The sequence below is a fragment of the Stegodyphus dumicola genome, chromosome 10 (genome assembly GCF_044657685.1).
Source record: "Stegodyphus dumicola isolate Sdum_Otavi_A_Nest chromosome 10, ASM4465768v1".
NCBI classification, from domain to species: Eukaryota; Metazoa; Arthropoda; class Arachnida; order Araneae; family Eresidae; genus Stegodyphus; species Stegodyphus dumicola.
Window position 1 is genome coordinate 127,649,970 of NC_140777.1, and position 16,465 is coordinate 127,666,434.

Below are 16,465 nucleotides of genomic sequence, written 5' to 3' on the forward strand. Positions count from 1 at the left end.
ATGCAATTTGATAAAATATGCAAATTCTCTTAATTTATTTCACCAGTGTACTATATAAGTTGGCTGGAGGTAAAAGATAACAATTAGTCTTAATGCGTTTCTTTTTTATGTTGACAAAATGCAATTAAGCATTTTATATATAGTTCTTTATTTAGTATACAAATCGATATTAAGTGGAAACAACAACTATTGTTCGGAAAATTGACGATTGATGCAGTGCGCGATCACTGTCCTTATCTCCTTAATGTAATCGCTTTTCCATATTTTGCATAATTATAGAAAATTTTAAAATAAATTTACGAGTGAAGAGAGTGCAAAGCTCTCCGAAAAAAAAAAAAAAAAAAAAAAAAAGGCCGATAAAATTTTAAGCAATAAATTACGTTACTTAAATGCTCTTCCATTAACGAGACTCGCTAACTTTGCGGTGTAGCATAAGCATTGGCGCTACTGCCGTATACATGATCCCGGGATCGAATCCTAGAGAAGACATGGGTATTTGTAAGTGTATAGTGTCTGTGCGGCAAGAGGGCACCCAAAATACACTGCGAGCCGAACGTCCTCTCGAGAGGTTATGTTAGGGGTTCTTGTAGTTTAAGAACGGGTATTAGTCTCGACACGGTATTTTGCATCGAATCACTAAACACGTTTAATCTCTTTTTAAAGGTACGCATAGTAAGAGAGTCTTGAGGAGTCTTATGCTCGATACTGACATGTAATGCGTTTCACATCCATCAGAGCCTTTTGTATTTTGATTATGATTCGTAAGGTTCTGTTTTGTTCACTCTGCGACTAAAACCTATAAGTTAGAAATATTATAAAACAAAGTCTGCTTATTACATTATTTATTTCAAATAAACACTTGATAGCACCATACTTAAAAAGAACTTTATTAACGTAGCGTAATTATTTTTACTCTCAGTGTTTGTAAAAAGGAAAGGAGAAAGTAAGTGAATTGTTGGATTCATTGAGCATTTATAAGGATTAACTTGTAATTAGAAATCTAAGAATTCTTGAGGTAGCAGAGCAACACGATCTGCAAGAAAAGTTAACGAATACGTTTTCTTAGAAAAACCACATACCACATGACGCTAAAAAAATCTTTAAAATCTTTTGAATTAATCTTAAAAATTAATCAACGCATGCTAACCACCACTGTTTCTGATGGTTGTTTATAAATGAAGGTATCCGAAAAGAATGTAAGAGCATTCCAAATGCCAAATAACGTCATTTGCTGTAGTAGGAAGATCGCGTTCCCGATCCTGCATTGCTATATGATTCCGGTTCGTCTTTGTACAATTTTTCTCTCACAGAAGACTGTACATGCTGAGTTGAATTACGATATATATCTGTATCATTGTGAAAAACTTATGGATAAATAGGCTTGATTTTTTAAAAAAAATTTAGACAAATATGCTATCGTATGATAACAAATTTTTTAAGTCACTTGGCAAATCATTTAAGACAGAATCAGGATGCTATATATTTGTAAGAGATTTGGCAAGCAATTTAAAAGATCTTTCCCTGTCGTAAAGAAGAAAACTTTGCATTCTTGTTACACTTCAGAAAGAAGAAGTTCCCATTTCCCGGGGACAGCCGCTTCAATCTCCTGGACATGCATAGTAAGAGAGTCTTGAGGAGTCTTATGCTCGATACTAACATGTAATGCGTTTCACATCCATCAGAGCCTTTTGTATTTTGATTATGATTCGTAAGGTTCTGTTTTGTTCACTCTGCGACTAAAACCTATAAGTTTTCTCTGAAAAAGGAAGAGCTTTTTCTTGCTGAAAGAGGAGCAGCGTATTATAATGGGTTTTATTACAAATAGATTTTGTTTTCAAACTGAGGTGTGATCTGCGTCCACCAATAGAACTTCGCGAATTTTATATCTCGAGTAACCCTGAAGTATTTCATCTAATATAACTCCTAAATACGTATTTTGCGCCGATGAGGTGAATTAACAAGATTTCCTTCGATAAAGATGTCCGTTATTGGATCCTTTGTTTTGTGATGGTGGAACACTAACAAGGTACTTTAGTAACATTAATCTTCTCTTCATTTATCAAATTACACAATGACTGGTTGTATAGCATTTTACGGAAGGCAAGCTGCTGTACTAGGCTTGATTGACATGATCAACAAAGCGGGTCCGTGGTACCTAGCCAATCACTTCAGCAAGACACTTCGCTGACAGCACATTTAACCCACATGTCCATTTATCTGACAGGACATTTAGCTAGTAGGTATGTTTAGCAGATGTTTTTGTCTAAATGTACGCACTGTCAGCTAAACGTGCTGATGGCTAAACATGTTGTCGGTTAAAAATGCTATCGGCTAAGTGTCCTGTAGGTTAAATGTTCTGTTCACTAAATGTTGGTATTGGCTATGTGTCGGTGTAGGCTAAATGCCTTATTGGCTAACAGCTATTGGTTAAGTGTCTCGTCGACTAAGTGTCCGTGATCACAACAAAGCAGTATTATCAATATAATGTGACAACAGACATAACCAACATATGTTGTTTAGGCTTGAAAGATTGTCACTATAAAAATTGTGACGTACTGGTGCTAGAAGACTCTTAACTTTACCAAGAATTAATTTTGAATTTTTTGTTATGGATTTTGTATTATGTAATATTGTAACATCCTACCTACGTGATGCTGTTATATAAGAAAACTTCAAATTGCATGATATTGAGTTAGAACAGTACCTTACGCATGATATTACTTAGAACGCGTTTGAAAGAGCGTCTGTAAGCTGTGCCAAATATACAGGGTGATTCTAAATTGTTTTTGCTAATTAAGAGGGTTGATAGTACTCATCCAGATGAGCAATAATTACCATAGAACATAGGGTCGCATTCCATTCTAAGAGGCAGAAAAGAGGGGTATTCGAATTCCAACCCGAACTTAAAACAATGTCGGAAGAGCGAATGAACGAGACCAAAAGTTTCACAATGAGGTTAGAGAAAAACTGATAGAGAGTGTAAAATTAGATAAAACTGAAAACTTGGCGTTCGAGTGTTAATTCGAGCTCAGACTTTGATCGCAAACATTCCGATGCACATCTTTGGTTGGCAAGGTCTCAACCTCGCAAACGATTACAACAAGTTAATTATCTAAATTATCAGGGAGAAAAAATTGCTACCTTGATATCAAGTATCAAGGCAGCAGTTTTTCGCCATCTTCTATCCTGTTCTCCTGGACTTACTCTACTGTGCTCATTCTACTTGAAGCGCCCTTCTATGGGACACGAAGTTCTGACAGCCGGGACCTTTTCATGCTAATCTCGGCATACAAAGGAAGTTGGAGTTAGTTGATAATATTCAGCCCTTGTTAATATATAGCCTAATTAACTTGTTGCAATCGTTTGCGAGGTTGAGACCTTGCCAGCCAAAGATGTGCATTTTAAGTGTTCGCCATCAAAGCCGGAGCTCGAATTGACATTCGAACGCGAAATTTTCGGTTTTATTCGTTTTTTGCACTTTCTGTGAGTTTTTCTGTGAGTACAACTTTTTATCTCGTTTATTCGCTCTCCCAACACTGTTGTAATTTCAGGTTAGAATTCTAATATTCCTCTTTTCTGCCTCTCAGAGTGGAATGCCACCCTATGTTCTATGGTAATTATTGCTCATCTTTACCCCTCTTAATTTGTAAAAACAAATTAAAATCGCCCTGCATATATAATGTATAAATTATTAAAGGGAAAAGAAATTATAATCTGATCTTTGCATATCGATTTCGGTTTATTACATCGGAAAATTTCGTTCAATTGAAATAAATTGCTTTAGGTGAGTTTATTTTGAAATTAATTCCCCCAAAACTAAAGCTGCAGAATATAAACAAGTTGTGCATTTTAAGTTGTGTTTTTCAAGCGTTAATGCTCTTCCAATTGACAAAGCTAAACGATAACGAAAATAAAAAGTTTTCTAGCAAAAGAAAAACCTATCTTGTATTTGCCTTCAAGTATGAATCACGTGATGCATCTACCTGATAGTAAATCATCAGACGAATTTTATTGATCCTACTATAGTTCCAGCATTCAGACAACAGAATGCCTATGAAAGGCGTCTTAAAATAACTCCTTTGTCATAATTTTAAATTTGTAGGAATGCGCCGTATGTATCGTATGGATGACCTCTAAGACGATGCTCTTTCGGTATTGGTCAGATTACGGATTGTATGCATCGCATTTTGTATACGCATCAATTCTGTAAGCTAGTAATTAAGTTTTCCAAATTAAGTTAGATGTTTTTCTTGTTTAATGATGTATAAGATCTCAATACAACTCATGAGCTCTAGTAGGCCATTCACGTTTCCAAGAAAAAATAAAAACTCATTTTGTTTCTAGCAGGATAACTAAACAAGTTCGTTCGCATTTTTAAAATGTTCGATCATTAAGGCGAAATTATTTATTTGTCATTTGTTTTTAACCTTTCTCATGTCTTGTGCGAATATAACCCATATTTCTAAACGCCATGAAACGTCTATACAGTAAACCTGTAGATATATTAGGTATTTTTGAAGCATCAGAGATGAAAAATGAGCATTGCCCTGGCCAGGATTCGAACCACAGACCTCTCAAATACGCGTCGAGTATGCTAACCACTACACCACGAAGGCATGCTAAGAAGGCGGAGAAATAACTTATAAACCCTTGCCAAACGCATGGGTTACGACATTAACACTTTCCACGTACGGCAAAATTGCGTCTCGCGACGTTAACTTTTTACGAAAAAAAAAAAAAAAAAAACGGTTTAGGTACGATTCAGATTAAAAAAGTATGTATAATATATACAAACCTAAATATTATTTAATTAAAAGGGGAAATGAAGCAAATGTTAATTGAATCGATTTTTATTGCTGCTTATTAAGTACGTCAATTATTTTTTTAGAAAACTGGGATTTTTGCTTGCGACAATGACTGACGAAACACTTTATAAAAGTTCCACTGTGAATAGCACAGAGTTTTCAATATCTCTTATAAAATGTCCCCTGTTTTCTTCATTCGGTCAATCTTTATTACAAAATCAGACAGTTTCTCTGTCTTTTTTAACCATTCATTTCACTTTCTGTACGTTAAATGCTCTTTCTTTACCTTCTTCTCTATTAATGCTTTCTCTGTCTGCTTGTGTTATAAGATGCACCAATTCTTTATTTTTCATTTCACGTTTGTCGTTCTCGACTAATTCTTTGATTTTTCCTTCTTCCATATCTGAAAATTCTTCGCTGTCTGTTATTTTTGCAATTTGCACGATTTCTGTGTCTTACTTTCCAACCGATCGAAATTCTGTAAAATTATTGGCAACTTCTGGTCAGAGCTGCTGCTAGCAAGCATTCATTGCTGATGAATTCTTCCCAAGCGAGTTGAAACATTTCTATGCAAAGCCTTATATTGAATTGCTTCCAAAATGCCACTAGTGTGCCAAACGTTCTTTCGTTTAATGCTTTTTTCATGCAGCAATGTAAACATGCCTGACATAATCGCCTCTGTACGTTTCTAAGATTTCTTGATAAATTTCTTGGATTAAAGAAACGACGTTTCATAAAATAAATAAAACATCTGGATACATTGATCCAGATTGATCCAATATAGAGGTCTACATCTAGATACATTGATCCAGATGTAGACCTCTATATTGGATGCATTTCGACTTCAGCACAATGTCTTCGATCATTGTCGAGAATTAAGAGAACATTAAAGCTTAGATTTTAGTGTTCTAAGGCAGCGGTCGTCAACCCTTAGAAATTCACGGACCACTTCATATATAATTTTATATTTGGCAGATCACTAATATTAATTAAAAAAACCTTTCAATCAGACCTTAAAAACAGTATATTAATACGCAAAAACAATATTCAACTTTCCAATACATGTAATTCTAATTTTCATTTGTTAATATAATTATCAAAACATTTGGTGTCTTTATGAAAATTCAGACTACGCCCCTGATTATGAGTAACAATTAAAAACTATTAACATCTCACTGATATTTCGTTCACATTGAAAAACTACATATACTACTGAAAAGTACAAAAATCTTACCTTCTTGTACAGAAAGTTTCACATTTCCGTATCACTGAACAAAGGAACTTCACGAAAAGCAAGAACAAACCAGCAAACGCTAAGCAGTATCAACAAAATGAAAGTGTTATGCCACAAATTTTTAATTATTGTAAACATAATAATCGTCGCTTACTCAGCAATGGCGCCATCGATCAGCTATTAGACAAAATAAAAACGGAAACTTCCAGTGTTGCAATTATAAACAAGAATGCGGATGGTTCTCATAAACATCCATCAACTTGCCTATTAACACTGAGAAAAACTGTATTATTAACGACTACAATAGCATATGTTTGTAATTCAAAAGGAAAGATAATTCCAGTTCGCGCTATTATTAAATATCCATTGCATATCCATGGATGCCAACTCTCACTTTCAAGTGTCGCTAGATACGGCTGCAAAAGTAACTAAAAAACCGCTAAATTCATTGAAGGAATTTCACTAAAAGTTGTATCTGAAATTTAAAAAAAAAGTGTATAATCCATCTTCCATAATAGGTTTTGTTACTCATCATTTTTTAAACTGAATTTTCATAAAAATATAAATAATATCTCAATTTTTCTGCGGACCATCAAAACGTTTTCACGGACCACCGGTTGGCAACCGCTTTTCTAAGCAATGTTTGACTTCCTTAATGAATGAATTTTCCAGTCAGTCATTGAAGAGGACTATCGCAATGCTGCCGATGTTCTGCAGTGTACAGAGTGTAATTGAAATTTTCGCGTTGGTTGAATTAATGTAGGTAATTTAAACGCGAATGCGCAGAACCGCGTTCTGCAAATCCGCATTCCGCATAGATTTGCTGTAATTAAAGCCAGTTAGTTGATAGCAGATTTTTGTTTCTGTTGTAACTAATTGGTGTCAAAACTTATAGGGATGGCTAGTCTGACACTAAAGTTTTGAGGGATTATACTAAATCAAAGAAATTAAATGATCAAAGTGAGATCTAAGGTCAGTTTGATTTTCTAGCAAAAGAATTAATATAAGTAGATATACATAATATTAAAGATCAATCGATATGTTTTGGAGTATGTATGTGGTATAAACACACAATATAAATTCGTGTCATTTGTCTTTAACCAATAATGCACGTTTTTATATCTCCAGGGAGCAATATCTTAAAACTTTTTAGCCCAAAACGGTGTTACCCCGAATCGGTTATTAGTCCCAAAATGGGATTTTGTGTCCTTCACTATAAGCAGCGAAATACTTTACAAATTGTTGCCACGAAATATTAACAACCTGCATTACTTTTAAAGAAATTAAACGATGAAGAATCTGCGTGCATGTATGTATGTAACTCGCACTGTGAGATCACGACGGTACCTAGAGCCATCAAATTTTGGATAACGTAGTCCTTCATCCGAAAATGTGCATCTAGAAGACCGAATTTTGAATTTCGAATTTGTTTTATCTGTTTCAAATTTTGTAAAATTTTAATTAATTTTTTATTAGGAAATTCAACGATTAAAAAGCGAGCAGTGGGAACACTGTACGGAATAAAATATTTCATCTCAAACACGCGAGACTGTCTATCGAAAATTTTAAAGATATGCTGTTTTTAAACATTTTGTGATTTTTGCCGTTAAATTGAATTTCATTTGGCGTAAGTGGGAAGAACGTGATATTTAATAACTGAAAATTTAGCACACAAAACGTTAATAATAAGGAGACAAAAGTTTTGCAGGCCTTCTTACTGAGAAAAACTCAACATCAATATGATGAACGGAGGAAATTACTGAAAAAATAGAAAAATGTATGGCAGCACTTAATACTGCATCAGGAATTTTAAATATATGCTGCTTTTAAAATTTTTGTAATTTTGCTGTTTAATTGTGTATGGCGTAAGTGCGAAGGAAACGATACTAATAATAAAACTAAAAAGACAAAAAGAAATACGTAGGTTAGCAGATGTGACTGCAAAGGCAGAATGGTAGACTCTGAGCTCAGCAAGAGCGTAAAAAAAAAAAACCTTAACAAACCCTTTTGAGCGCGACAGTTAAAATCTTAACTCATTCATATATATATATATATATATATATATATATATATATATATATTATTTTAATTTTTATGTATAGGCATATTATTTATTGGCAATTTTTAATTTAAATTTTTTATGTATAGGCATTTTATATATTGACATTTATAATCCACGTTTTTGTAACTTCCTTATATATATTTTTTTTCCGTCCATCTATTTTTCATGTGAGTTAACTTTTCACATTACACAACGGTCAGATTAATTAATTTTTTTCGTGCATTATCTAGTCTTCCAGCACTAAAATTTGGCAGTTTTATCGTGCTTATACAGTTTTTCCAGTTTTACCAGACAAATTTCTTATTGTTTATGTAGTACTATGTTACAACATTTCGTGGAGCTACAGCTCCTGGTAACTTTTTAGCAAGGTTGCTGCAATGTTCCTACCAACTACTATATATATATATATTGTATGTATGTATTGACTTCCTTTATTTATATCCTTAAAATTTCTCTTCTGCCCACCGGTGAAGATAGAAATCTTCTCTCAAAGTCAGGTTCGCCGCCAGTATGTGTTCGTTATTTGCTTAATTTTACGTTGCTTATTTTGATCTTTGGGCATTCGTACGTAGAAAAATACATAATCTGTAAAGCAGAAATTCCTCCAGTCAAATTTTGCAAGGCTTAGGACAAAAAGTCAGACAGTTCAAGTATTCATGGGAGCACACAAGTACAGCACAGCCTTCAAGTATAAATATAATTACAGAACACAAATACAGTGAAAGAGATCAGAAAAAGTGAAAATCAGAACAAGTAATTGTACAGAATATGAGAGGAGTAAGACTCACGATACTGCTACGTCACCTTCCTGAATTGTGGCGGCGATCTTTCAAAAATGGCTTTTGAGATGGATTTTCAACAACAATGCAATTCCAACAGCAAATTTCTGGCCATGCTGAGAAACATCAGGAATAAAAATAGCAATGGTGAGAATAAAAATAACAATGTCTATCAGGCTTGTTTTATATATGATTATAGAAGTAAAATGATGATTGTTGACAAACGTGAAACAGGGCTGCTTTAATTAACAAATGACAAACAGGATCGCACTTGCGCACATGGCATAGTAGTTCCGCACAAGAAGCTTTCGTGCACATCATCCTGCGGGGACATGAAATTTTCTAGCAAGTGTAACCAGTTATAAACAGCAAGTGACATTTCCGCACAGGCTGTCGGGAACAATTAATTAGCCTTATAATTTACTGATGTGATTTTTCTCAAGTAATGTCCATTCCCCCTATGGCACTAGATTTCTCAAAACTATAATTTTTTTTGCTTGCGTACACGATAAACTTTGAATGAGTTTAAAATGAGCGAGTATGCCTCTCGCCTAAAATTTTTAGAATTTACTTTTAATTATGTTAAAAAGTAATCAATTTTGGAGGCACGAAAATAAAAAAAATATATAACAATTTAAGAGCATTATCTTTAAGGAAATATAATTCTATTATTTTTAGTGTAGGTTATATATATTATTTTTCGATTTTATATATTATTTTTCTATTTTGGAAAAAAAAAAAAAAAAAAAAAAATACTGATTTATTTATACAGTGCTGCGCACAGTACTATGTGAATGACCAAAAATGTATTTTATGTAAAATATTTTAATATTTGGAATATAAAATAAAAGTAACAAATATATTATTAACGATTTCGAAATAAGTATGAAAAATTTCACGCTCACCGGTTACAAAGATATTGAGCTTTAAATGCGTTGTATTTTAGTGATTTGATAGATCTTTACACGTTAACAAATACACAATACAAACACTTTATTAAAGTTTATATTTGTGCAGTCTAGTAGCTTAAAATTTTGTAAAACAGATTAATAATCCAAGTCGTTGTTCCAAGCTATCAAAAGATAATCGAGAATGTTTGTTTGGAAACTACTACTTAACTATATACACTACTATTACCCATGTAGTAAAGAATGTTACTTATGCGCAAGTGTGTCTGCTTTTAGATTTGTGCGCAAATGCCATGATCGGATCTAGGATCGTAACTTTAATTCCGGCCTTAACTATTAAGAGTTTTAACCAGTGCAAATGCCAGGAATCCTCCAAGACTATATATCAGTATATGCTTCTTTCAATGTTGTCTTATATGATACATAATCTGGTAAAGCAATAAAAATAAGTACATATAAAATTTATTTGTATTTATTTATTTATTTACTTGTGCTCTTCTTTTCATGTTGTTTAATACAGTAATATTAACAGTTTCATTGGTTTCAAGGTTTTTAATTCTTTGGTTCAATTTTGGTTTTGGTTCTTTGGTTTGGTTTATTCACGTGTTCTTTGGTTTTGGTCATGGTTCGCAGGCGAAATGTCACGTATTACGAGAATACTAAATAATATTAATAATAATAATTAACATTGTTTACATACGTATGTAATTTTTTCTTAAAAATCTTGAAATATCCGTTTTTTTTTTTTTTTTTTTTTTTTTTTTTTTAGATTCCTTCTGAACATAACGCAGGCTTAATTCCCCGCCCCCGCACGTTCTAACGATACAAGCACTGTATATTAATGACTCACACCACTTTGCTTCCTCTAGCTCTTGTTACATTTTTAATTTTTCGCTATCGTAATCTTTAGTTATCAAGTCCCTATGTTCTCTGTCGTTGTTTCACTGAAAATAGCGATAGCGATTTATCGGTGGAGGTCGGCGACAACTTGGCGCCCCAGACCCCCCGCGATTCAACTCTGATTGGCATATGACGGACGTCACCGTAATATGTACACAAATCGATTGGCTTCGATAAAATGCCAGAGGACCGCGAATCTTTGTCACGTGAAAACATTGCCATTACTCGGGTGGCTTCAAGTGTCACTTTGTTTTTCTTGCTTGCGAGATTCTTCCCCTCCCCCTCCCCTGATTATCAAATAAAACAAAATGCGATGTGGGAACGACTCTTTTTTTATTTATTTATTTATTTGTGTCGCGAAAGGATTTGTGCAGTACTTAAAGGGTTATTAAAGAAGGACGATGAGATTTCTTTTTTTAAGTTGATAAGAATTGATAAAACATCTGAAGTGCGTTCGGAAAGATAATATGTGTATTTTGGTAGAACATGATATAGCCATTTATTGGCTTAAAGGTCTTTATTTCAGTGTCAAAAGAAATAGCTATCAAATATTTTAAAATTTAAATTAAAAAAATGTGTCTGGATTACAGGTTAGTTACCACTGGCAATGTTACAGCGCTCAGCGTGCATGTGGAAGGGTGTCCGCCGATAACATCGCGGCAAAATCATCGTGGACGAAAACGTCGCGGAGAAAACAACGCAAGGTGAAAACGTCGTGCTACAAAACATCGTGGGAGAAAACATCGCAAAGACAAAACATCGCAGTTCTAAAACATCGTGGTACAAAACACCGTCGTAGAAAATAAAGCGGTTCAAAAACATCGCAGTTTAAAAACATCGTCGTCGAAAATATCGTGGTAAAAAATAAAGTATCTACAAATCATCGCATGACGATAACATCGCAGACATGCTTTTTTCAGGTTTTAATAATTGTAAATGGATATTCCCATAATGATTTGTGAGCGCAAGGGGTAAAGAAGGATAAATTTTACTTTCACATATTTTATTAACTAATAAATTTTTGCTGAAAACGTAAGAAGGAAACTTAAGCATAGAAAATTAAATGTAACTTATAGATTATACTTTTCATGAAATATTACCAGTAAAAACTTTATAAAAATGATTTATTAATGGCCTTTGTTAGTTAACTATGTCGGTTTAAAATTCTATTAAATGCTATAAGTTGCATTAATTTTTTATGCTTAAGTTTCCTTTTTATTTTCTCAGCAAAAATTTATTAATCAATAAAAAATATGAAGGTAAAAATTATCCTTCTTTCCATCTTGCGCTCACAAATCATTATGGGAATATCCATTTACACTTATTAAAGCATGCCTGAAAAAAGCATGTCTGCGATGTTATCGTCATGCGATGATTTGTAGATACTTTATTTTTTACCACGATATTTTCGACGACGATGTTTTTAAACTGCGATGTTTTTGAACCGCTTTATTTTCGACGACGGTGTTTTGTACCACGATGTTTTAGAACTGCGATGTTTTCTCTTTGCGATGTTTTCTCCCACGATGTTTTGTAGCACGACGTTTTCACCTTGCGTTGTTTTCTCCGCGACATTTTCGTCTGCGATGTTTTTGCCGCGATGTTTTCGGCTGTAACCATGTGGAAGAGTATGATATAATGCTAAAAAAAAGCCTTCCCTCCCACTCCTTCTTTTTTTTTTTTTTTTTTTTTTCAAACTGTCTGCATTTAGTGATAAAAGTTTCAAGAAGCAAAAATTACTTTGGCGAAAAACATGATACTAATGTTTTACTCGAAATGTTTTATAGATGCGAACTTTGGGAATAAAGGAATTTTATTTTAAATTTATGTGATTGTCAAAGGAGTTGAAAGGAACAAACATTAAAAAAAAGATGGTTTTGATAGCAAAAAACATAGATATTTTTTCATTATAAATAAACTGTTTAGTTTTCAAATAAAATGCATTGCATAGTTAAAATATTTTATAGAAACTTTTTATTATTATATTGTTAGAAAAATGTAATTTTTATCACAAATAACATATTTTTGGGAAGAAATTTTAAAATTGTCCTGAGGAGATATATAGATTTCAGATGAATGATCGCACATTATTATACGATTCCATGTTCCTTGCTAAATTCTGAAATCGTACTGACAGATATAAGACACATCTCTCCGTTGTACCTTCTAAAATACAATAAACACAAATTGAAATGAAGATTTAACATAAACCGTGTTATTAACATATCGGTCTGACGATTACAAAATATAACACGCAGCAAGCGGGAAATTCAGAACGAAGGTTTGAGCCAAACTAAGATGCTAAATAAAAATTAACACGAGCTTACCAAGCTTTTAGTAAGATCTCAAGATTTTACTCAGCAGTTGCTATTAAGGAAGCTAAAGCCAGTTGAGCAAATGAGGATCAGGGCGATCAACAGAGCGACTGGTAGGCGATAGCTGTCAAATGTGCTTAAAACCTCAGGGCTTAAATACATTAACTAATTTGCATCCTTCTGTTGGTGCAGGAAACAAAAATTATGCCCAATAAAGGCAAAATAATAATAAACTGGGCTAATTAATGTAAAATACTACGAGGTAACAATTCAAAAAAAATTTTTTTTTCTTCGAAAAAGTATTTTGAATGAAGGAAAGATATAAATTAAATAACAGTTCATTAGTAAAACTTAAACATAAATGCTACAACCTTACCTTATGCTTGGAATTTCAGTTTCAGTTCGGTTGTAATTTAACAGATAATTTTCATTCGACTATGTTATTTTCAATGATACTTGTCAATTAAGTTAATCTGAATTTTAGATTTTATTTATTTATTTATTTTTGGAATTGGTTACCAACTGAGCGGGAGTTAACCACTAGCTGCCAGGCCGCAGTCCTGGGCAGCTCCGGCTGAGCGGACGACATTTATAAAATGCAGAAAAGGAATATACATGTGCATACAAGGCACTTGAAGAAGAGTACAATCAAAACATATGCATATACATATAAATACCAACTCAGATACAGATATATACACATTTACATACATATATCTTTTGAAAAAATAAAAGTATACATACTCTCACTCATATTCATATATATATCTATACATATACGTTATCATGATAGTTAAAGTTTACATGAAGCATACTACTGAGTTACGCGTGATCCTTAGTATAAATTAGGTACCATTAATAAAAGATATAAACATATACAGATATAGTACAGCATTCAGATACAGTACAAACTCTGTATATGAAAACCTGGCACAGTATAAATACAAATTACATATTGAACATACATATCACATACTCTGTTGCTGACATATTGAACTACCTTATATAGTTCTAACGTGAATACTGCTATGCTTTGCAGTGCAAGTAATCAGTCTTCAGGTTAATAAATGCGCCAGTTCAAAAAGATTTAATGCGATACTGAAGGTATGATGTCTATTTCTAAGAGAACTGTGCTTAGAAATGGCATTTTTAGAACCTAATGTTTATTAGACACGACTCAAGTTTGTACTTTATGGCTACTATCTTCCAGCGTCAGAAGAGTAATTGCTAGTACAGTAGTCAATTATTGATTTCAGTTTCTTCTGGGCAACTCTGTTAACTTTTTAGATTCTGGAACCAATTTGGCCAAAGTCTGGCTCCTGGTTGCTTGAGGCTGTTAAGTGCTGTGTGTGGGCAAGAGAACACAAAATGGTCTGGATTACCCTCCTCCCCACGTTCACGTTACCATTCTCTCTCAAGCGAAAGCAACAGAGGTATGAAGGGAAGAGCCCATGACCAGTGAGGAAATACGTCATGTAATTGCTATTAGTTTGGATTGTAGTGGTTAGGGGTGCTTAAAGTGGTACCGAAAGGCCCGCGTTCGAATCTCGGAGAAGGCATGGATGTTTGTAAATGCATAGTGTCTTTACGTCACTGGGGCACTTTAAATATATGGGGAGCCCAAGGTTTTCTCGTGTGGTTTGGTGGAAAGAAAGAGGGGTGGGATACCCTTGGACCTTCCCTGTGCTGTTCGTCAAAACTGGGGTGAAAATAGAAGTCCAAAGTCGTTGAGACTATGGCAACCATTTTTCCATGAAATTCATAGACAAGACAACAACAACAGTTTGTCGTTGACGGAACACGGATTGAGAAACGTTAATTTATGCCATCTCATTTTAAAAGTTGTATAACTTATGCTCCATGCAGAAGGTAAGGTTGTAGCATTTATGCTTAAGTTTTACTAATGAAATGTTATTTAATTTATATCCTTCCTTCATTCAAAATACTTTTGCGAAGAAAACAACAATTTTTTTTTTGATTTTTTACCTCATAGTATTTTACATTAATTAGCCCAGTTAATTATTATTTTGCCTTTACTAGGTATAATTTCCGCTTCCTACGCCACCAGAAGAATGCAAATTAGTTAACGTATTTAAGCCCTGAGTTTTTAAGCACTTTTGACAGCTATCGCCTACCAGTCACTCTGTTGATAGCCCTGATCCTCAATTAAAAATAAAAATTCCTTCTTGTGCCTTAGGATTAAGGAATAAATGCATAATTAAAATGCTAGATAAGCACGATACTGTAATGTAAGCATAGATAGATTAGGTAAAAACTGAATAGACAGCCACCTCGTAAAAGCAGCATCTAATCAGACTATGACTGAATTTAAATTGATGGAGAGTTCGCTGGAGTTTAAAGTTTTAAGAAATGCCAAGAAGCTGGCTTAATGTACCTGTACATGAGTGGGAAGTATGTTTGTTCGAGAACGAGAATTCAAATTATAGTTTTAAGCTCGGTTCTTGAAGGGTAAATGGAACTTGCAATAATCAGGACTTTGCATTCAACTGGGATATTTTTTTTCCAAACAGATGAATGTAGTCATAACTTTTGTATGCTTAAGGAAATTTTTGAATGCCTGCAGTTAAACTATTGTTGAATTTAATGTCTTCAGTTCAATTGTTGTGGAATTCGATGCTTGCAGTTAAAAATAAAGAAAACGTTTTAACTGGCCTCTGTGGCACAGCAGTGGAACGCTCTTTTCCGCACGAAGAGCTTTTGAGCTTGAATCACAACCTAAAATCTTTGTTACCAGGTTTCTTTGCATAGTACGTATTTTAAATTCTTAAAAGTCTTTTAGGGAAAGCAGCATTAAATCCGGAAACAATTCGCGAGTTGTCTGGAGGACGAAATATAAAACTCATTTAAAATATTTCCATTATCGTAAATGCTAGCAGTTCTAGATATTAGTATACTGTTCTACAGTACCGATCATTCAATAGTCAACACTAACCAATGTATGTATGTTATTACGCAATCCATAATTAAACTATCATTTACTTCGACGCAAATCATGCATGCTCACGGCCAAATGTGGAAGGAAGTAAAAATGCCAATATCTAAACCAAGTGACTGAGTAATAAGTGGTATTAGATGCAACTGCCCGCGGCAGAAATTGCATTATTCAAAACGAAAACGATTAGCGTGTGAGAAATCATTAAAACGAAAGAAATGGAGAAAGTAAGGGAAATAAAATTTGATAATCGAACTTGTATGGCCAGCTCTTTTCAGGGTCACTCCCAGACAAGGAAGAACAGTTCGTTCTCTAGAACGTGTTGATATTTAAATTATGAGGTACATATAACGTTTCCTACTGTTAAGAATACATCCGACTCAACATGACCTTCTTCAAACGAAAATTAACTCTCTGCAAAATAATGCATTAAATCTTGAGCAGACAAATTATTTTTTCTGTTAATCTTAGTCTTGCAATTTTGTATTTTTCTCTTGTAGCCATTATAC

The 16,465-nt window shown here is 33.7% G+C and overlaps 1 long non-coding RNA gene across 1 annotated transcript in view; it reads right to left on the reverse strand.

Moving 5' to 3' along the window:
• Positions 1–16,465, reverse strand: part of LOC118187806 (uncharacterized) — a 41,874-nt gene that overhangs the window by 13,835 nt on the left and 11,574 nt on the right. The window contains exon 2 of the long non-coding RNA XR_004758019.2: positions 8,890–8,996. This is a non-coding gene — a long non-coding RNA (uncharacterized LOC118187806). The remainder of the gene's footprint in view (positions 1–8,889; positions 8,997–16,465) is intronic.